The sequence below is a fragment of the Neoarius graeffei genome, chromosome 9, assembly GCF_027579695.1.
Source record: "Neoarius graeffei isolate fNeoGra1 chromosome 9, fNeoGra1.pri, whole genome shotgun sequence".
Classification (NCBI taxonomy): Eukaryota; Metazoa; Chordata; class Actinopteri; order Siluriformes; family Ariidae; genus Neoarius; species Neoarius graeffei.
This window is the reverse complement of record NC_083577.1, coordinates 55,402,546-55,426,363: the sequence shown is the minus strand read 5'-3', so window position 1 is coordinate 55,426,363 and position 23,818 is coordinate 55,402,546. Positions and strand designations below refer to the sequence as shown.

The window sequence follows — 23,818 nt, the reverse complement described above, 5'->3', positions numbered from 1 at the left end:
GGGGGGGCACTAGCCTCCCCTGGAATCTGATTGGCTACCCCAGGTGCCCCCCCAGATGATTGACATGTTACGGCACCGCACGAGAAAAGCCAGTTGCATTGAAGTCTGTGACTGCTAGGTTCCTCCTGTACAGTAGATGGCGCAATGCAAGCTACCACAAGGCGTTGCAATCCAATTTACAATAGAAGACATGGGAAAGAAGAAAAAGAAGAAGAAGGAACCATTGAACAGAAAAGGCAGCTGCTCCTCAGCCAGATGGATTTTAAGACTGACCTATATCGGTGAGTACACGACCACAGTTTATCCCAAAATAAGTTCACGAGTTCAATAAGATCAGTCAGTGGATCTTCTGGCCAATCGATTTTCGTTTCATAAATCAGAATGATTTGGCAATTCTTCTATTTGGCAATAGAAAAGGTGAAAACGCAGATGTAGTCAAAACTAGGTGTGTGATGTGAAGTGACCTTTAGCAGTATGAACAATGTTCAGAATTAAGTAAATCATGGCGTATTTTGAAGACTAGACCCTCTTTTGAAGGAAGTACAGGGAGTGTGTTTATTACCGTGGCACTCAACCTTCTTGTTGTAAGTGCAAAAAACGCCCATTCTGCTAGGGAAAGAGTGTACGGAGCACTGTGCTACTGCTAGAAGCTAGATGCCTTCTGCACATTCTTAATAAACAGTGGCATCTTTTGTGTCATTTGTAGAGGCTAGCCACGGATTACAGAGAGACGGTAGATATCTGTGTGATGATTTGGGTTCTTAGTTTATTGACTTTAAGTTGGACCTACTCGGCGTTGCTGGTATGGTAGCTTATGGTCACGCATTAAGGGGGTGTGGAGTTGGCGGACAGAAAAGATGGCAATTTATTTATTTAAGGCAATTTATTTATTTTTTTTTGTGGAAAGTTGATGGACTACTGGCTGTGTGAACAACTGACTATATGTACCTGTGTGTGTGTGAGTAACTGTGTGACTGTGTAACTGACTCAGTGTGTCAGTAACTGAGTAACTGTGTGACTTGAGTTACTATGTGCATTTTAGTTCCAGTCAATGGTGTCAGGGTGTTGGTAAATGCACCGTATTCATTTTGTACATTAATAAACTACAAATTACACTCAAAATGACATCTTCTGTGTGCTTAATACGTAGCTACTTAAACATGATTGTAAATTGAAAGTATTGTTTATAAGTTTATTTATTTAAGAAGGATCAATGTGTATTAATTAACATGTAAATGCACTAGAAATAATCACTGACTAGTTTTCTTTCATCTGTAGTCCCTGGAATTTTAATGTTGAAAGAAAGAAAGGTGTGTATGTATATATAACAAAAAGACAAAAATAATTAGAAGTCATGACATGGCCAAGAACACAAGACAAGAACAGGTGCAACACCATGTAAGAATAAATAATAATAATAACAATAATGCATAATTTAAACACATAAGATAAAAAACAGATATACAGCACACAATCGCTAACATTAATCGTGAGTGCTCGTGCATATTTGTGTGTGTAGTAGTAGGAACCATTGACCCCCCTGAAATAGTCCTGGCCACCCCCTTGCCCCCCCCCCCCCCCCCCCCCCCCCAGGAAAAAAGTCTAGTTCCGCCACTGGACGAGGCTAAACACCATAAAATATGCTAGATCTAGGGCCTGGCTTGTTTATAACTATTAAAAGTCCACATTTGAGCTTACCTTTGTCATAAAAAGGTATTTTTCTTTATTGTGAATTTCCCATAACATTGCAGCATGCACGAAACTTGCCTCGAAATATTGGTCGGCATCTGTACTTTCGTATGCCTTTAGCATCTCACCAGTGTATTTAGAAGTCCTAAATAGTTCGGAATGTCGTAATGTCCCAAATCCGGTAGCTGGTTTGCTAGACACTTTTCAAGTGGAATAAATACATTTGTGGGTAAATTATATGGATCTGTGATGCCTGCATGTTTCAGCTTTTCGATGTAACACAATCTGCTGGTATAATCTAAATTTTTTAATCGTTTGAGAGATTGTACTGACTGCAGTCGTCTCGATTTTCATTATTAACTGTCACAGCCATGTTTCTTTGTTTGCCTGGCAATGTGGCAGACACTGCATGATAAACAAAAATCTGTGGCGTCAGTGAAAAGCCCCTATAGATCATTTGTTGACAGTGTATACTGTTTACATCAGACTGCCCAAATAAAGTGTAACCTTAGCAATTCTCACTTCAATAAATACATTTTTAGTATCTTCATTCAAAAACTAAATTTACAACCTACAATGAAATCCTGAACATATGAGTCTGTTCAGTCAGAAAGCCACTTAGGTAATTCTCACTTAAAATATAAGCTGTCTCTCAAGCAGTTTGATTTAGCAGTTCATATCCATAGCATTTTTATCATTAGATTTGTATTTTGGTACATAGGGCTAGTGGATTCATTATTAGTTGATCTAAGCTGAACCAAAGTTTTTATATCTACCATATTCCTTCCATTCCATTTATAATCCTAATTAAGAATACTGTATTACTCAGGGTTGCAGTGATATTTAAAGAACATCCATCCATTATCTATACCATTTATCCATCAGGGTTGCAGGGGAAGCTGGCTTTGGCAAAAGTTTGATGCCCCTGACATTAACCATAGTATAGTTATTAGTGCCAAATGAGCTGGTTTGAATATTGCAGGAACTGCTGGATTTTCACACGCAACAGTCTCTAGAGTTTATACTGGAAGGTCTCATCTCATCTCATCTCATCTCATCTCATCTCATCTCATCTCATCTCATCTCATCTCATTATCTGTAGCCACTTTATCCTGTTCTACAGGGTCGCAGGCAAGCTGGAGCCTATCCCAGCTGACTACGGGCGAAAGGCGGGGTACACCCTGGACAAGTCGCCAGGTCATCACAGGGCTGACACATAGACACAGACAACCATTCACACTCACATTCACACCTACGGTCAATTTCGAGTCACCAGTTAACCTAACATGCATGTCTTTGGACTGTGGGGGAAACCGGAGCACCCGGAGGAAACCCACGCAGACACGGGGAGAACATGCAAACTCTGCACAGAAAGGCCCTTGCTGGCCATGGGGCTCAAACCCGGACCCTCTTGCTGTGAGGCGACAGTGCTAACCACTACACCACCGTGCCGCCCCATACTGAAAGGTGCAAACAAAAAAAAAAAGAACATCCTGTCTGCAGGCTGAAACACCTTGTTAATGACCGAGACCAGAGGAGAATGACCACACAGGCTACATCCACACGACAACGGCAACGAGATTTTATTTAAAAAAATATTGCGTCCACATGGGCAATGGATCAGTAAAATATCAGGTACATATGGCAACGCAACGCTTGCTGAAAACGATACAATACACATGCCACACCTCTACGTGCGCTATAAGACGGTCCCATCGGAGACACCAGAACAATAGAAGAAGTAGGACGTATGCGCATAAACCCCTTCTTCTACCCGCCGTGAAGCACTCACAGGAACAAACACACAACAACAAGAAGAAGATGGCTGCGGCTACGCGAGGAAATCGTGCCTTCTGTGTGTACAAATTAGTTTTATTAGTGTGCATAGTTTTATATAACTTAATTTTCTTATTGTGTGTGAATATTTTGAAAAGCATTTTTATATAATTTATATAACTTTTTATATTGTGTGTAAACATTTTGAAAAGCAGTCTTATCCAATAAAAAAAATAAATTCAAGAAATGGTTCAGTTACTTGTTTATTTAAAAGAAAAGCTGTATACAAAAGTGAATGCAATGCAGTGGTTCATACAAAACAGCGAGAGTGCTGCTTGTTCTAGTCATGTGGTTGTGACGTCATTGTAAACAAATCCGTTCTACTCATCCAGACGACTTTGCAACGGCGCCGTTGCCAGATTTTTCCACTCTGGAACCCGTTCTCGTTTTGGGGCACCCAAAACACCGGTGCAGTGTGGACGCCAGGCCGAAACGATAAACAATTTTATCAGATTCACCTGAATCCGTTGCCGTGTGGACAGCCTCTTACGCTACGTTCACACTGCAAGGCTTAATGCTCAATTCCGATTTTTTTGTGAAATCCTATTTTTTTGTGAGGTCGTTCACATTAACAAATATATGCGACTTGTATGTGATCCTCAGTATGAACGAAAGCGACCTAAAAGTGTTCTGCATGCGCATTGCAGGATATGACGACGTCACATGCAGTGAGCATGGCCAGTGTTTACGGAAGTAAAACCGCCCAGTTGCGGTATGACCCATCCAATCTAGCTTGAATAGCTGTATCCCCCCAAATGGAAATCAGCTCCCTAACCTCTGCGTCCTTCCATTGAGAAGATTCAGAACCTTCACAGCCCGAAGCGTCCCTCGCATTGATGTCATGCGCAGGGGCGCAGATACGTTTTTTGAACTGGGGGGGACAAAGCTGCCAGCAAACCAACCCCGATATGCCTGTCAAACTTGTTTTGGGTTACCATAGCAACCAAGCTCGAGCTCGCAACCTGTGCAGTCTGCGCAGCTCAACCAACCGAATATCAGTCTTTGTTTTATGTGAGTTGTTGCAACTATGTATACACTGCTGTGCACCTCAATAAACCGAATGGTAATTAGTCTTTTGATTTTTCCGTGAGGTTTGCCTTATGCAAAGAAAGACAGCATAGACGTTTTTTCCTCCCTATAAGTGGGGGGAACCGAACGAGGTGAATTTAAATCTGGGTGGGACGAGTCCCCCCCCTCTATCTGCGCCCGTGATTATGCGCCATGTTGTTGTAACTTTTTTTGAGAGACCCGCCGCCTACTTCAGCGCAGAATAGTGACGTTTGTGGCTTGTTGATGACGTGTAAGTCGGATGAATGCGACCTGGTGGTTCAGACTGAAGTCGCATATGAAAAGAGCGGATAGGAATCGGAATTAGGACCACATATCCAAACGGCCTGGGTCGGATTTGAAAAAATCGGATCTGTGTCGTTCATATTGTCAATAAAAGATCGGATACAGGTCACATATGGGCGAAAAGATCGGATTTGAGTCACTTCAGCCTGCAGTGTGAACGTAGCCTTAGTAACTCAAAGAATTACAATCTATTGCAGGGCTAACACAGAGATGAACAACCATTCCCTTGTATGGACAATTTAGAGCAGCCAGTTGACCTAATCCGCATGTCTTTGGACTACAGTCTTTGGACTGTAGGAGAAAACTGAAGCATGCAGAGGAAACCCATACAGACATGAAGTGAACATACAAACTCTACCCAGTCAACATGAAGTTTGAACCAAGAACCTTCTTGCTGTGAGGTGACAGATCTAACCACTGCACCACTGTGCCCTTTAAAGAACAATGAATGCTTATTTTTGTTTCAGTTGGAGTGTAAGTGGTGTGATGTGTGTTTGTAGAAGGACAGGACTATATCACTGAATAAGACTCGTGATTTATTGCACAATCTATACATTTTTTATGGATGGTATCAAAGAATGAACACTTTCTCACCATCATCTGCCCACATATAATTTTAACTTACATGCACATGTCTTGAATGTAAATGAATAAATGTCTTTTGTCAGTGCTTTTCAAATAGCCTAATTATCAACATCACTAAGTAATCCCAAAGTCATTAATGCACCCACATACTGTTAATGCACAACTAAAGCTAATGGATAAAAGTATCTATGGGATTGCTTCATCTAATACATTACATTTATTCGTGTGGCAGAGGCTTTTGTTGAAAGTGACTTACAAGTGAGGCTTAGTTCCAACTAAACATTTATTTATTAGATGATTCACAGCTGCAGTACATGTTACAGAACTAATATCCACCAAATAACAAACAAGGGTGAAAAATGATTCCTCAGATAATTCCATTTAAAAGCATTTGTCCTTCATTTCTATTATTAATTCTAGTGATTATTAGTAGATTTATTTATTTATTAGTGGTTATTCTGTTGCCTCACAGCAAGAAGGGTCTGGGTTCAAGCCCAGTGACCGGGGGGCTTTCTGTATGGAGTTTGCATGTTCTCCCTGTGTCTGTGTGGGTTTCCTCTGGGTGCTCTGGTTTCCCCCACAGTCCAAAGACATGCAGTTAGGCTAATTGGCTACTCTAAATTGCCCATAGGTGTGAACGTGTGTGTAAATGGGAGGGTTGTGGCAGGAAGGGCGTCCGGCATAAAACTATGCTCCAATTAATATGACATGTGGATCAATAGGGTCCACATGTGGCCCTTTTCCACTACCCTTTTTCAGCTCACTTCAGCTCACTTCAGCTCACTTCAGCCCGACACGGCTCGCGTTTCGACTACCTTAGAGCAGCACGACTCAGCTCGCTTCAGCCCTGCTCAGCTCCCAAAACTCACACGGTTTTGGAGTGGGGCTGAAGCGAGCCAAACCGAGCCGAGTGGGGCTAGGGGCGTGAGGAGACACTCCCCTGTGCACTGATTGGTGAGGAGGAGTGTCCTCACATGCCCACACACGCCCCGCGAGCACGCTGGGATCTGTAAACACCGTAAACCCGGAAGAAGAAGAATTACGAATTACGAGAATTTCTGAAGCCTTATGCGCCTCGCCTCATCTATACGCTCTTGCCAGTATCTGTTGGCGTTGTCGGTGACAACAAGCCACAGCACCAAGACCAGCAACACTAACGACTCCATGTCCTCCATGTTTATTGTTTACTATCCGGGTCGTGAGACTACCGCTTAAAAGGTCACTGATATCACTGTTTGCGCCGCCTAACGACATCACGTGACGTCCACCCACTTTCACTAACTCCACCCAATGTGTCCACCCACTTCCAGCCAGCACGGTTCAGCGTGGTTGTAGTCGAAATGCAACTCCAACAGCCCCACTCAGCTCGACTCAGCCCAACTCAGCACGGCACGGCTCAGCCCAACTCAGCCGCGTTGGTAGTGGAAAAGCAGCAATGGACCCCGACCTGGCAACAGTGCTGGACAAGGAGGAAGAAGAAGAGAGCAGTATAAAGTAAGTTCTAGTACATGGAATTACAACACACAGAAAGCAGTTGATCTAGGTCAGCCATTCTCAACTGGGGTGCCGCGGCACCCCTGGCTTCATTAGGGGTGCCGTCAAAAAATTATATATATTCTAACATTGAAATAAATAAAATGAATTAAATTTCCAAAAAACAATAGTTACACTAATGCAGATCATCACCGTCTCATGCATCATCAAAATTTGTCTCACGGCCCCCTTTCCCATGTCACAACGTCACTGCCGAGGTCAGCATGACTACGTATATTTTATATGGGGGTGCCTTGAGAATTTGCATACTTCTGAAGGGTGCCGTGACTGAAAAAAGGTTGAGAAACGCTGATCTGGGTACATGTAACACAGTCAGAACGCCTACAGATACAATATGACAGGGTTTTTAGATTAGATTAGATTAGATTAGATTAGATTAGATTAGATTAGATTAGATTAGATTAGATTAGATTAGATTAGATTAGATTAGATTAGATTCACTTTATTCATCCCACATCGGGGAAATTCACGTGTTACAGTAGCAAGAAAATGTCAAACAGATAACAAATAAAACTGAAATAAAAATTAGACAAACGAAGGATTAAATACAAAGGGCTGGTTTGTTGGGATGACACAGTGGTACAGAGGTTTTCACTGTTGCCTCACAGCAAGAAGGTTCTTGGTTCAGACCTTGTGGCTGACTGGGGTCTTTCTGTGTGGAGTTTGCATTTTCACCTTGTGCACCTCCAGGTGCTCTGGTTTCCTCCCACAGTCCTAAAACATGAAGATTAGGTCAACTGGCTACTCTTAATTGCCCATAGGTGTGAGTGTAGGTGGGAATGGTTGTTCATCTGTGTTAGCCTTGTGATAGATTATTTGAATTACTATAGACTTCCAGTGTGGTCATTCTCCTCTGATCTCTCTCCTCAACAAGGTGTTTCAACCTGCAGACAGGATGTTATTGTTGTTGTTGTTGTTGTTGTTTTTGCACCATTCTTAACTCGAGAAACTGTTGTGTGTGAAAATCCCAAGTGATCAGCAGTTTCAACAATATTGAAACCAGCCCATCTGGGCCAGACAACCATACTACAGTTAAAGTCAGACACATCAAATTTTTTCCCATTCTGATGTTTGATGTGAACATTAACTGAAACTCTTGACTCGTATCTGCATGATTTTATGCATTGTGCTGCTGTCACATGATTGGCTGATTGGATAACTGCATAAACACACAGCTGTACAGCTGTACTGTTAAAGCTGGTGAGTTTATTTCTACAGTAATTTTTTGACTCAGGTTGTTGTGAACAGTTTACTTTGTAATGAAATTGTTGTTTTAAATTAGATAAGAATGCAAAATAGAAACACTTTCACTACCAGTCTCAGACTTTGGACCCCACACACTTATGGGGAGATGACTGGCATTTCTGCATAGATTTTCAGACACTCTCAGAAGAGCTGCATCTTCAGGTATGTCTTGAAGGTTGTGAAGGAATGTGCAGAGCTGCACACTAATAAAATTTTAGCTATTTAAATGATGTGTCTCTCAAACAGCCATGATTCACATTTCTGACCTTCTTATGAAAAGCTAAGAATTTAGAAGGGATATGTCAGTTGACCAACAACACTACTTTGATCAGTTCTCGGAAGCCTGAATACCCCCCCCCCCCCCCCCCCCCAAGCACATACAGAAAAATACTGTGCACCACTGTCCTTTGATTTGATCACTTTGTCAACCAAGGACAGTACATGCTTGCTGTTTCTTTGTAGCCTGTAAATCTTTGGGGAAATTATTTTGGGGGAGTTTAAGAATGAAACGAAAGTCAAATGAAAACTGACTCTCATGACTACCGTGAGATGCTTGTGGAAAAGTGAACACTACACACAAGAAGTGTTAAATTTAAAAAAGTGACCTATTTTCATTTTAAGCTGTGAATGATTGATTTCAGTAACAAAGACACCATCATGGGGCAATTTATTGTGAACAAATATTTCTATGTCTAGTTGAATTCTCCTATTTAGTCCACAGGAGATAGTCAGGTATCTGGTTGTTTTCATGTTTGTACAATCCAATATGCTACTTTTCAATGCGTTACAGTATATTCACATTACAAAAAGGATGGTATTAAATTCCATGTATGAATGCTGTATTCTTTATCTAATACATAGGCTATTTTATTTAACAAAAAAAATGCAAACAAACAAAATAAAATAAAAAAAACCCAACATATTTTATGATGCATCTGGAAATTGCTTTTTTATTTCTAATGTCACAAACACCATTTTCATAATATAACATTAACATTGTAATTTCCCCTAACTGTATTATCACCATATACTGTACTGTCATACCATTATGCTGTCATAGATGTATTCTTTAGGTAACAAGCAAAATAAATTTCAGCCAAAGCCCACTATTATTTACATTACTGCCTATTATGCTGTGCATGAATATTACAATGTTTAAAAAACTGTATTATTGAAATTGTGTTCATAAACACATTCTAAGCAGAAAATGTGTTTTTGAAAAGAGAGAGTCAGAGAGTATAAAAACCAGAGAAAACAGGCTAGCCTATGTGTGGGGTATGGGGTTTGCTGAGGCAAGCTGGTCACATGATGGTATTTTGAGGTAGGAGGTGAGGGAGTGTATATGTGCATGTGAGTATGAATGTATGTAGGGGGAGCTGACATGGAGAGCTGTATGTAGGCAGAAAGCCTCCACGCTCACGCATGCTTACTATGCTGGCCCGGGGGTGGAGAGATGCTATGTAGTTAAACCCACTGCCAGTGGATAAGCCACTCACAGTGACATGCAGATAAGCACAGTAAGCAGCGAGGGCTCGGCCTGAGAAATACATACACACTTACAGACACACATACATATATACACAGAGGATAGCAGTCCTTCAACAGGATTTTGCAGGTTTCACTAGCACTTATACAAAAGAGCAGAGAAGGGAAGGAAAAAGAGAAGAGAAGAGAAGAGAAGAGAAGAGAAGAGAAGAGAAGAGAAGAGAAGAGAAGAGAAGAGAAGAGAAGCAGAGACAAAGCAGTCTGCATATGGAAAAGTTCGGCCATGTGCACAGGTAAGAACAACTTCAGAAACTCTTTTAAAGACTCTGTGTATAGGAAAATGAAAAGGGAATAGTTGTGTTTATACATTGGGCTTTCTGCTGATGCAATCTAGAGTTTCCTATTTATTGTTTAACACACTTCATCATAGCAAAGTCCTCTCTTCAATTTTTGTGTATGATTACATTTTCTCTGTAAATTTATGTCAATAAGAATGAATAAAAGTCAGGAGTAGTTAGGATGGCACTGTTGTAGTTTGGGTGTGTGAAGTTTTTCAATACATTGATGAATGATGAGCTTGTATGCTGTAGAGGCTGGTGTGTGTGTGTGTGTGTGTGTGTGTGTGTGTGTGTGTGTGTGTGTGTGTGTGTGTGTGTGTGTGTGTGTGTGTGTGTGTTGTGTGTGTGAGAGTAAGTGAGTGAGAGAGAGAGAGAGAGAGAGAGAGAGAGAGAGAGAGAGAGCTCTAATTGTCAGTGAGAGTGCATGCCTGTAGCATTGGAAGGAGGGACAAAAACCTGTCTTTGTTCTCTACAGTTGCATGGCAGTTACAGAGCAGGTATATAAAACACACACACACACACACACACACACACACACACACACACACACACACACCTTTCTACTCTTGCCCTAATCCACTCAGCAGCAGCTGCTCCAACACACAGGCTATGTTCACTGAGGATGGTTGTTTGTTTTATTGTCTGTTCCCAACCAGAGGAAATCAGACCAAAGAAAAGCTCCACTAGCCTGCAAAACTTATTGTGCCTCCACACGGGTGTGAGTGGGTGGATGTGTGTTTTAGTGCAAATGTGTCTAAACGTGCATTCGCATGTGTTTGCCCAGAAGTGTGAGTGAGCGTGTATGAGTGTGTGGGTGTTTGGATATAGATATTTGTGTAGGTGGAGTGTAGTTGTGCATGTGTGGGTGACTGAGTGCATGTGTGGGCGTAAGTGTGCATGTGTTTGCCCCGTGTGTGTGTGTGTGTGTGTGTGTGTGTGTGTGTGTGTGTGTGTGTGTGTGTGTGTGTGTGTGTATTCAACATGCCTACTAAAACTGACACTAATATAAAAGCTGGGATGCCTGTCAAACCTTGAACATTCCTGCACACCCTGACCCCGTACTGAACGCTGAGAATTTCAGCTGAAACAGAAAGACAATAGCCAGGGGGACATTTAAGAGGGTTTAGCTCAGATCCCTGGGAATCAATCCCCCGGGGTGCAGTGGGAAAATCTAGAGCTCAGGCCTGTATTTCAGGTTTCAGTTAGAGACAGTTGCATCCTGCTGCTGAGGGGCTTTCCCAAAATGGGGCACCATCGGGAGGGGATACAAAGAGACCCACCTGTGGTACTCTGAGGACTTTGGTGTCTGCTCACAGTGGGAAATGTCTTGCTGTTATAGCCCTGCAAGGCTGCTGATATTTTTCATTTCCAGTTGGTTGATTAATTCACTGATGAATTTGAATGGTGTGTGGTCCGAAATGTAGTCTAGTTTTGTACAGTGTGAAGAAAAAGGATGAAGATGGCTGTATCATTATGTCTCTTCATGGGCTTCTTGAGCATGGACGAATGTTAAATAAGCATGTTATCACACACACTCACACACAAACAGACTCCCAGTAGAGCAATTTTTCTGATAATTATAAATCTGGCTTTTTGAACAATTCAGTATATAATTGCAATATCACAGGAATCTAATCTTACTACCAATAATATTATGGAGGAGAGATAGTCATTAAAAAGCAACACAATTTGCTTTGTAGCTAATTAAAATACCTGTGCAAAAAAGGTGAAACTCACTTGTCAGTTAAGTTTTCATAACATCTTTGCGCAGTGTTGCCCTGGACTCTTTTCATTTCATTCATTTGTTCATTTAATATACAGTGCATGCTTTTAAATATCACATTTGCTTGGATAATCCATCAGTTGGCTAAAATCTGTTATGGATAATTAGCGCAAACCTTTCTCAAATTGGTGAACTCCATTTTTCCATCACATTAATGAGGCAATGAGCACAAATTAGGCATGTACTGCATTTACTGGTTTAGTATCAGCATGATGTCACAACAATACACAGACCAAGATACAAACAAACAAACAAACAAAAAACGGGCTCAAATTTTGTGACCATTTTGTAAAAATTTATAAAATTTGCAACAATTTGCACAACCCAAGTTCCTCTGGTCACTCTTAACATTAACATTAGGGTTATGGGTGAGGTTAATATGGATTCTTGCTACTTCCTTTGTATAAACCTAATAAAAAGCCAGTTGTATTCAGGTGAATATCTCGTGTCTCAAGTTGGGTAAAAAATTCTATAAAATTTTATTGGCTTTTAAATAACTAAAAATATCCTAATTGGATTTCTCCATGTCTGGCACTGACAGTTCTTCCTGCAACATCAAATAGCAATGTTGGACACGTATCAGTTATGTGGACTTACTGATACATTGCATCAGATGTTAGATGAATTCCCCTCTAAGAATAACATATTTGCCTTGCATCAGATTTAGTAAATTGAGCAACTGATGAGCTAATCTGTGTTAGTGGAGTGCAGAAATCAGCAAAAATGTTTGAATTCCAGTTGCCGCATATGCTGTTTGTGTAGCTATATGGGAAAGTCCCTTTGCTGTAAGCAATGTAAATCAGCCAGTTTAGATATGTATGCAGTGTGCAGAATGACTGGGAGTGCAGTTTTAAAAAAAAAGAAAGAAAGAAAACTGGAAGCCAGATTCATGTGCTGGAGGACAGCTGCTGATACTTCAAATGCTGAGAAGAGAGGTGTGTGATAGATGCAAAAAAAAACTTGAAAAATGGAGAAAACCTCTCTGCTTTCAAGAAGTTCAGGACATGTAGCTGATAAACACATAACCCATGTAATTTACTATTTCAGATGCCACTTATCAGTGGGAAAATGGCCAAAAAAAGTGATAATAAATTAGTTTTGCTGTTAAAAATAAATATGATGCGGGTGGTGAGAGAAAATGGAAATTATACTGTATGTGAGATAAAGGAAGCCATAGCACTGTTTATATATTTAAGGTTATGAATCCTGGAAGATGTTATTCACCAATGGTTTATGTTACTCTCATTCACTGACTAACATTGTAAATGTAGGGTAGTGAGTTGGGTGAAAGTTCACCAGAAGCTATCTGACCCACTCTTTTGATGTTTCGGTATTTGAGGTCACTGGTGATCTATGTAATGATGACTGAATGTTTTTTTTTCCTTCTTCAGTCATTTGGGAAAGGTTTCTGGGGGACAAAAATTCCAAACCACCCCTGAATGAAAAGAAACTGACCTTGTCACCTGAGCTCAGACTGAAAACATTAAACTTGTCAATTCCTCAGTGACATTTGTTTCATTCATTTTTCAGTTAGAAAATAAAGATTACTCTGCGTTACACTGTGTTTATGTTCACCTAATGTTCTAAAATAGCTTTGCACTCTTAGCTTTTCAAATGTCCATACAACAGACACATGTATTTATTACAATGCTCAGACTTTATTTGAACAAATTAGAGAGCTTTAGACTAAACAAGAAAATAATGCATCTTTAATATTTCTTTTCTGATAAATGTTTACAAAGCATTTTTATTGTGTGGACATTTAGTCAATTTGGCCTGAAGTAAACTTTGAAGAGAAGAAAGAAAACTTTAAACAAAAATTCTATAGAACCTAGTTATTCATTACAATTTTTCCAGTCTAACTAAACAAATGCAATGTGTCCTTCAGCCCATGGTTAAACAAATTCCAGTCAAAGTTGCTTAAAGCTGAAATGCTGTGATGTAGTTGTCTGCTTTGTTAGCCCTGAAGAGATGTCTTTGTGTATAGACTTCTCTGTAGATGAGATAGAGAGAGGAGGCAAATCAAATGTATTGTATGCATTCTTACACAAGTGCAATGGATATTTTTTTAATTGTGTGACTGAAAAACAGTAGATGAAGATTTACACAGCTATCACATGACATGTCTTGCTGTTGGCTGTATAGGTTTGATGAAGCTTGATGATGCTATTTTGTAATATCACTCTGTTAACATTAACTGCAGACAGTGTAATACTCCAAGTGAGGAGTGAAGATGTTTGTCAGTAATTACAGATATAAGGTGTTATTTATGACCTGACTGGTATAATTGCATTAAAAATGATTTGTTTCATAATAATCAGCAAGTAAGTACATTTCTGGAAGAAACTACTAAAACATATAGCATATGTAAAATCCATGTCAATTTTAAAACAACCCATGTTATAGATTACACGTTAGAACAAGTTATAACTTGTATTGTATAACAATACAAGTTCTAGATCTTAAGTGTATGCTTTGATAAATATTAACTTGTAGTTTAGCCTTTTGAGAACTGCCCATGTTTATCACTTTACTTTTATTTTATAAAACTTAGGTTCAGTTCCGCTATGGGGCTCAAATAATACAAATACTCCTCTTATGTGTGTCATAGTTTCCACTCCAACATTTTTATCGTTTTAGTAGTTGCTGTTTGAAGCTTTAGATTTTAGGTTTAGATTAATGTTTGCTAATGAGTGAGCCTTGATTTGCATAACTAATTAATCATTAATCATTAGGGCCTTTTCTCCATGTGTTCTTCAGTCTGAATGGGCTTATAAATGTAGGATTTGAATAAGAACTGCACACAGTACTCTGTACAGGACCAAATATAATATTTACCAGGATCTAGTTACAATATAATAATACGAATACCATAAACATGATTCTACTGCTGTGTTTTTCTTGCATCCTTTATGTGATTACAATGCTATTACATGGTAACTACCATATACTCTACATACCAGATAATGAGTGAGCCTTGATTTGCATAACTAATTAATCATTAATCATTAGGGCCTTTTCTCCATGTGTTCTTCAGTCTGAATGGACTTATAAATGTAGGATTTGAATAAGAACTGCACACAGTACTCTGTACAGGACCAAATATAATATTTACCAGGATCTAGTTACAGTATAATAATACGAATACCATAAACATGATTCTACTGCTGTGGTTTTTTTTTTTTTTTGCATCCTTTATGTGATTACAATGCTATTACATGGTAACTACCATATACTCTACATACCAGACTCTATACTGCAATTAAATGATCTCTGAATGACTTGAACACAATAGATTGAATAGTATTATTACATAATGTGTTTATTCAGCATAAGATACTGATATAGCTTGGTTTTAATTTAAAAAAAGTTTAGCTTTGTTAATATGATGATTTTTAAAATAGTTTTCCAACACCACCAATGTGTATGTGTTTCTACAAAATGGTCCGTTGTGTCAATCAGTAAATCAGTATCGTTTTGTGAAAATGTACTTTGCTATGTTTTATTACAATACATGGATGTTTGGTAAGTGTTAAGCAGTCCTGATTCTGAAGCTTCAAATTTCCCCAGCTTGATCTTCACGTCATCACTCTCTAAACAGCTCTGAAAGGTTTTTATTCTGAAAAAGTGAAAGGGACAGTGGAAAGAACATGTTCTTCATATGCCAGTCTGGCACTTGGGAAATTTTATGTAAATCGTTGGGCACCTCCCACAGTTGTTGTATTTCCCCTGTACATCCTATCTGCATTATGGGACATGGCTGAGAGCACGCTGGAGATAAGAGTACATAATATGAGGTGAATGAAACAATGCGGTCGGTTAGGTGAACTCCCATCATAATCGCTTCCTGCCGTCATTTTCTCTGGTGAAACCCCGGGTATCTACTTTAACTGAAAGGGAGGGGGACGGGAGCAGAGGCATGCTGTTGCCCTCAACATAACTGTCTGCTTACAACTACATCATACTTTATTATTCTGCAAAAGAAGACAGAAATCTGCCGCAGTTCATATTTAGTCTCAATAAAAGCCTGAAAGTCTTTCATAAAAACAGTGAGGTTTAAACATGGGTGTGTTATATGGGCTGTTTAAGTGGTACATCTATAGTAATTTAGAAATAAAATCAACAGTTTTCTAGAATTATTATTATTATTATTATTATTATTATTATTATTATTATTATTATTATTATTATTATTAATTTTATCCTTGTTAATTTAGCTTGGAAGACATTTTATCATCATCATCATCATCATCATCATCATTATTATTATTATTGCTGCTGCTGTTGTTGTGTCGATATGATATTTCAGGTCAGCACCCATGTATCGTCAGAATATCGGGGACTTCTCAGAAATGATTTCTCAGAATACAATATTACGCGCAATCAGTTTTCTAGACTTTCCTGAGATGTTTGCTCGAAAATGGTGATGTACTCTGTGTGTGTGTGTGTGTGTGTGTGTGTGTGTGTGTGTGTGTGTGAGAGAGAGAGAGAGAGAGAGAGAGAGAGAGAGAGAGTGCGCGCGCTCTGAGTCCCGAGTGTGGAGAAGGGCCGGCCCCGGCTGAGCGGGGGGATTTCTGCAGCGCTTTAGCCTGTATGGTTATAGTGAAGTGAGCGGGGGCCCTTGTGTGAACGGGCACATACAAAGAGAGAGAGAGAGAGAGAGAGAGAGAGACACACACAGATAAAGAAAGAGAGCCTGTGTGTGTGTGTGTGTGTGTGTGTGTGTGTGTGTGTGTGTGTGTAGAGAGAGAGAGAGAGAGAGAGAGAGAGAGAGACAGATAAAGAAAGAGAGCCAGTGAGAGAGAGAGAGAGAGAGAGAGAGAGAGCACTGGTTCCCACAGTGAGCCGGTAATTGCACGAGTTGGCCGCCGCAGATGGAAGCGGCAAATGAGTGACAAACGGGTGAGTGAGGGAGTGACAGAGCCATTAACATTAACTGTGTCTGCTGTTTCGTCGCTTTGTGTTTCCTCTGAACGCTCTCCCTTTTTCTTCCTCTTTCTACTGGTTTCCACATCTCTACTCGGTTTAATCCGGGCTCGCGCGAGCTCAGTGTCTTTATGCGGTGGTGAGCGGCGGCGGAAGCGCGCGGGGAAACTAAACTGAAGGTAGGAGCTTTGGTGAGGAATTTGACGGTTTCTCTGAAATATCCTCTTCGTTTCGATGTTTTATATATATATATAAAAGCACCGCCGCAGAGGGAGGGTGCGATCAAAGCGGCGATGTTGCAAAATGATTATCTCCTCATTAGACATAATGAACACAGGCGAGTTTGTGCGCGCGGCTGCTGGTGAACATGTGCGCCGTTTCTGTGCCACTGCTGCTGGTAACGACGCACTAACAGAGTCGGTGCCGACTGTGTGTGTGTGTGTGTGTGTGTGTGTGTGGTCTCTGCGTGCACTGACAAATACCATTTCAGGCGAGGGCTGGGAAAGAAAAGTGCAACGAAGAAAACTTTTGCTGTAAGTGGCCTCGGTGCTCAGGCGCGCGCGCGCTCTCTCTCACACACACACACACACACACACACACACACGCTGGTAGCAGCTCTCGGTTCTTGCAGCGCAGGAACGCTGTGCTCTGTGAGTGCGGCAGGAGGAGGAGGAGGAGGAGGGAGAAAGGCTGCTATGTGAACCGAAGAGAAGGAAATTCTTGTGTGTGTTTTGGAATGCGATTGCCCCGGGGGAGACCTCGTGACAAAAAAAAAAATAGCTGAAGAATAAAATAGAGGGGTGAGTTTAGAGAGAGGGAAAAAAGCAGGGGGCGCGTTTCCCCTTCCTCTGTTTCCTCTTTACAGCGAGAATAAAACACACACCGAGATTAATGAATGAAAACGTTTGCAAGTAAATACCTTTGCCGCTAATGAACCCATTATTATTATTATTATTATTATTATTATTATTATTATTATTATTATTATTATTATTATCGTTGTTGTTGTTGTTGTTGAAATATTAATAATTAAACATTTACACATTCTTACTGTAACTTGCAAAGTACATACCACAGGAGTGTTTTATTTCTTTTAAATACATATCTGAATGAATATCACTTATCCAGCTGGGGATCTTTCTAAAGCGCCATGCCTGTTTTATTTGAATCCTTTCACATAGTTTCCATCAGGGGGCACACAGGAGACATGTTATTTGTGCATTGTATCAGTCAGTGGGCCAGGAGAAAGACCAATGTGACACTTATTTCATCTGAAGAACTCTAATCCCTTCAAGTCTTGGCTTATTGTTTGGGAATTGAACCTGTCATTGAGTAACTGCTATAATGCATTCAGTCATTGTACAATGTATGTATCCTAGTACGCGAGTTAGGAAGAATTTGGATCAACCAGCCTGTTAGTTTACAGCGTTAATTTGCTTGTGCCTAAACAAAGTTTAGTACCCATATGTGTCTTCTTTTTTACTCTCACTTTTGTTGTGTAATCAGCTACTTGACTGACAGAATGGTGGGTGTGTTACTGAAACATATTTAAAAGATTCTTTAAAGAACCATATACATCAGGTTCTCTATAGAACTTTAAGAGTGATATTTTTTAAAAAATGTTTTATTATTTTATTTGGTCAAGATGAATCATTTGGGTTTTTTATTTTTAGATCACATTCATGAAAATATTATACATTATGAATGTAGTGCTCACCAGAACAGTTTAGGATTTACCGTGCCAGGAAATCAAAATGCCTTAAACTGTTCAGGTTAGCTACACTAAAACATGCAAGTTGCGAACATTTCAAAGTGAAAACATTCAGGAATGTTTATTCATTCTACAAAATACATTCATACAATGAATAACCATCTCTACATGGATATAAGAATTACTACCCTGGCAGTACTCGCTTTTTTTTTTTTTTTTGCCTGTAATTCTACTTTACTTCTTTTACAGCTTTTTTAACTTGTTTTTTTTTTTTAAGCAAGGTTAATTTAAGATGGCATGTTGTCCTTACCAAAATGTAGCACTGTTTATGAGAGTAAATAAACCTTGTGAAATTAAATTAACTTTACATTTTTCAGTGTAGCGATTGCTTTTACCAGAGATGAATGCAAAATATCTGACCTTGTGAAGGTTGTTACATAATTTAAATAGCACACATCAAGAAATATTTTCTGTTCTGCAAAGAGCCATGCAAACTGTTGTTTGAGTTGCGGTTCTATAATTGTCTTTACAAAATAACCCCTTTTTAAGAGTGATACCATTTCAGGCGAAATGTTCGTGATAAAACAAAAAGCAAGCCAGTTATGAAACAATTGCTAATACCATATCTGATCGCACTGCAATTACAAAGTCTATGAGTGCTGTCAGACATGTCACATTTCCCCTGAGAGAGCTGTTAATGGATCCAGTGCCTCAATTGATGTAATGATAAGAATACCAGTGATTTATAATATAGAATATCTCACTTAAGTACCTCACTCCTGCTTTCACACCAAAAAGCCTCTCTATTATGGAACAAAGCCTAAAATTGCTATATTTTCATGTTCAATTATATTCAGAAAAGTGCTGAGACTGAAATCACAATGGATGCTGTTTTACAGCCTTATTCTGTGCATGAATTTGAATTCAAGTACACTGTATCTGTTTTTTTCCCATATGAAGGGAGTAATTATGATATACAGTTGAAAATAAATCTAATGCAGTTATGGTAGTGATTTGAGATTTTTCCTTTTTTATTATTGAATTGCTCATCCTCTGAGACCATGTGAGCTCCTGAAGAAGAATAGCTGTTAGTAATCGCCCACACACACAAATGTGAAATATTTTAATGAGCAATCTGTCTCATTTTGAATATTATCAAGCCAATCCATTTTGACAAAATTATCCCTCATAGTCATGTCACTTAGAGAATTCAGTCACTTAGAGTTTTTGCAAATTGCTTGATAATAAATTATCATCTAACACTGCATTGGGGTTCTAGAGACATAATAACTTTGTAATGCATCACTAATTGCAGTTCCTTTCTTGCCTCTTGTAGGTGCCGTCATGTCCGGGTGAATGCGGCTCACCAGACACTGGTAAGAAAGTAACGCAACCGTATTAAAAGTAGAAAACTAGGTTGCTTGAAATTGAATGACAGGAACATGTTTAATGGATATGGCTTTAGTTAATGAATGGGCCGTTGTCTTTTACTGTGATGTCCAGTGTGGCACAGATTTCCTGGTGTGTGTGTGTGGGGGGAAGAGAAATACAGAGACACGTTCTCACATTCACTGGAACTGTCCTAGAGTTATGGTGCCTCTGTCATAAAATGGTTTCAGGCCTGAGATAAGGTCAAGAAATTTAAGATGATTCCAAATGGTTCCCAAAGGTAGACACGCACACACGCACGCACACACATGCCAAAAACAATAGCAAAAATGTATTATCCCACACATTATCCCATGTGTCCATTTTGTTTTTTATTTTCTCCTTCAATGACATCATAAATGTAGGCTCAGGCTCAGCTTGTGGGTAGAACGTGTACATGTATTGGCACTGGAAAAGAAAGACAGACGCGTCCTGAGTTTATGGCCTGCAGGCTCTGAGCCTGGTGTTTTCACACCCACATTTGGGTGTGTGTGGGTGGATAAGTGGGCAGAAAGCCTGTGACTCATCCTCCTTCAGTCCTACTCAGGGCAGCTCCTTGCCACCCATCATCTCTGAGCCTCTGCTTCCACCTCCTCTGCTTTCCACACATTTAGTTTCCTTCCTTCTCTTCTCCTCTTCATTTACTCCTCTCTTTATATATCTCCTGATTTGTTCTCCTGTCCTCTCATCTCCTGCCCTTTACCATAATCCCGTTCCTTCTCTCCCCCTGCCCTCTCCTTGTTTATCATCCTTCCTTGTCATCTTCTCCTCTCTTCTCCTTTTCTGTAGACCTTTTTGTCTCCTTCTTGCTCTTTTCCACTCCTCTCTACTCCACTCATCCTTCTTCTTTCTTCTGTTTCTTCTGTATTCTCCTCTCCTGCTTATCTTTGTCCTTCTTTCCTCTCTTTGATCTGTGCTCATCCTATGAGTAGTATCTGTTTGTGTTGATTCAAGAGAGCAGCACTAGACATGTTAGGGGAATTGCCATGAGTCAGTTGTCACATAATTTAATTCTTTATTTCAGTTACTTGGCAACACATTTGCCTTTCGGCAGAAGACTTTTGTTGCCTTAAAATGATTGTGTGGTTCATATCTGTTTTGTTCTGAACTTTTGGTCGTTATTGAATATATCACTAAGTCTAGCTCAGAGTCAATTGTGCTTTTAGGGAGAATCCACTTTGAAAGTACCAGGAAAACAAGCATATGTATTGTAGATAATTGGATAACATCTGTTAAGTCCCAGTGGATTCCATGAGACGCTGCTCACATGTGTGAAGAAATCATTGTGTCTTGTCAGACACACTGATAAAGGCACTGACCACCAGATCACACCAGATCACACCAGATCACAGAGATCTGGCTTTCATGCTCAATCACACGTGAAGGCAAATGCAAATGAGCTAGGTGCCTCCCTTAAATAAGTGACAGAGACTAAGAGTTGGGACAGATGGCCTCTGATATGTTAGTTCTGGAGAAAATGAACTCAAGTCATAGTAAGCAGCAAAAAAGAAGGACCCTGTTCCTTTTTCCTTTTTGTCTTCCTTACTTGTTTTCACTAGACCTTTATACACAGATATTCCACAATATTGCCCTAAAGAAGATCCTTCAATATTCCGTCTTTAATGATTTACACTGAACCAAATAAAGCCATGCCAATGTGCACTTTTATACAGCATGCTGGTGTTCCACAACCAGAGGCGTGACGTATAACGCAACTGAGCATCAGTGTCTAGGGTGACATAACACACTATGCATCAGAAATACAAATACCCCAAGCATACCAACGTTGCATTCAAAACATTAATGGCGGGTGAGCTGAGTGTTGAGGTGCTTTTTTAGCCATGCGCTTATTGAAGAGTGTACACTTTTCAAATGCAAGCAAAGTTGCTGTGTGATAAGAAATATGTTGGAGGAGAAAGTGAAGTAGGTAGCAACTTGAGGCAGAACATCACATGGACCTTAGATGCTGTAGACAGAGATGTTTGAATTCACACTGGTATCACTCAGAAGAATGTAAAAAATTAATGTTGATGTCAAAAACGTCAGACCTTTGTTCCGCAATGCCAGTTGTACTGTATACACAGATATTGATTCCACTTCTATTGCTAACCATCCTTTGGGCTCAGAGGCAGAACAACACACACACACACACACACACACACACACACACACACACACACACACGTTCCGCATTCAGATGTTTTATACAGAATACAAGGTGGAATAAAGGTATAAGGTTTCTGCCTTGAACAGGCTGTGTAAAAGGGGCTACTTATCTGATCCCAGTTATTACACTCTTTTGTTTTACCTTGCTTTTCTTGTTCTAGCTTGCTCTCTTGCTTTTCTCTCTCTTCGTCTCTCCCTTCGTCTGTCACCTTTTATGTTGTTCAGAATGGCCTTGGGCTTGCTAGCCAAGCCAAACAGAGTAATCGCTCTCCCTCGGTGATTACGCCACTTTGACTTGGTGGGGAAGGAATCGAAGGGAGCTTTATCGGCATTGTATAACATCAGCAACTTTCTCCCTGGCCCAGCAGCTCAGATAATTGAAGGTGGTTCTTCAGGAAGTGCCTGAAAGAGTCTCCTTGTCTAGGCTGGGTAGGGTGGGAGCACGCCGGCTGGGGGCTGGGCTCAGGGAGCAGGAAACCCTGCTCAGCATGCTGGGGGAGAATGGAATGTTTATAAAGAGCACGCTCTGAACTTCCAGGATGAGGGTGTGAACTGCTGCCGTTCTTGCTCCCTCTTTCCAATTGCCGGCTCAGCTGAGGTGGAGAACAGGGAAGCTGTGACACGGCTGTGTCACTCTGGCACCATGCTAGCTGATGCCGCAGCGGGGACAACCCACTTCCAGGATGTAAGTGTGTAGAGAGTGCTGGGGTCAGTAAGAATCAAGGCGGGGGTCCTGCATCCTGATTTCACCAGGACAGCCAGAGGCGGCAGGCTGGGGGACGGCAGCCTGGGCGTGTTTGTGTGTGTATGTGGGTGAGAATGAGTGAGTGCGTGTGAGGAGTGGGGAGTGTGTGGGAAGCAGAGAAGGAGGAAAAAAACGTGGGTGTTGAGGGGGCGAGTGAAAGCAGGATGCTAGCAAGTGAGTGCAGCTTAGAGAGAGGGGGCGAGATAGAGTGAGAGCGAGCAGCAATCTCAGCTGCTTTTCATCTGACACCTTTTAAAGGTCCAGCCAAGGGGTGGAGGAGCAGACGGACAGGCTCCATTAAATGCTCTCACACTCTTTCCCACCCACCATCCAACTCCTACCCGAAACCTAGCCATCGCTGGTGACAAGGGACAGTAAAGAAAGGCCATAACTCCCTGCCTATTACATGATTGATTTACCACTGAAGGATTATAGGCTTTCAGAACAACATACAATCTAATTCCCTGTTATTATTCAGAATTTTATGGTATTATGGTGGTTATTTAATATTAGAGAAGCCCAAGAGATGAATCCATGGGGAAGCCATGGCCTAATGGTTCGAGAAGCAGCTTTGGGACCAAAAGGTTGCTGGTTCAATTCCTTGGACTAGTATGAATGGCTGAAGTGCCCTTGAGCAAGGTACCTAACCCCCAACTGCTCCTCAGCCTGCTCTGCATATGTTGTATGTCACTTGGGATAAGAGCATCTGCTAAATGCTGTTAATGTAATGTAATGAATCATTAAAGGTGTATTGTACTAGGGTGTGATTGGACCATGCATTTTTAAATCTAGTTCTTTCGTCAATGTTCTGATTTCACATATAAATCGGCCATTTAAAATAAGACTACAGTTCTAATGCATATGATAATCATCACACCTAAAAATCAGCAATGATACGAGAATTTTAATAGAGTGCCCATTTTCCTCAGTGGAGTGTATCACATTCTCCTGGCTGGGTTATACTTTCCTCCATT

General features: G+C 40.4%; 1 long non-coding RNA gene across 1 annotated transcript in view; it reads left to right on the top strand.

Annotated features, from left to right (window-relative positions):
* The first annotated feature begins 9,768 nt into the window (after positions 1–9,768).
* Positions 9,769–23,818, top strand: part of LOC132891273 (uncharacterized) — a 28,317-nt gene continuing 14,267 nt past the window's right edge. The window contains exons 1-2 of the long non-coding RNA XR_009655296.1: positions 9,769–10,040; positions 19,842–19,881. This is a non-coding gene — a long non-coding RNA (uncharacterized LOC132891273). The remainder of the gene's footprint in view (positions 10,041–19,841; positions 19,882–23,818) is intronic.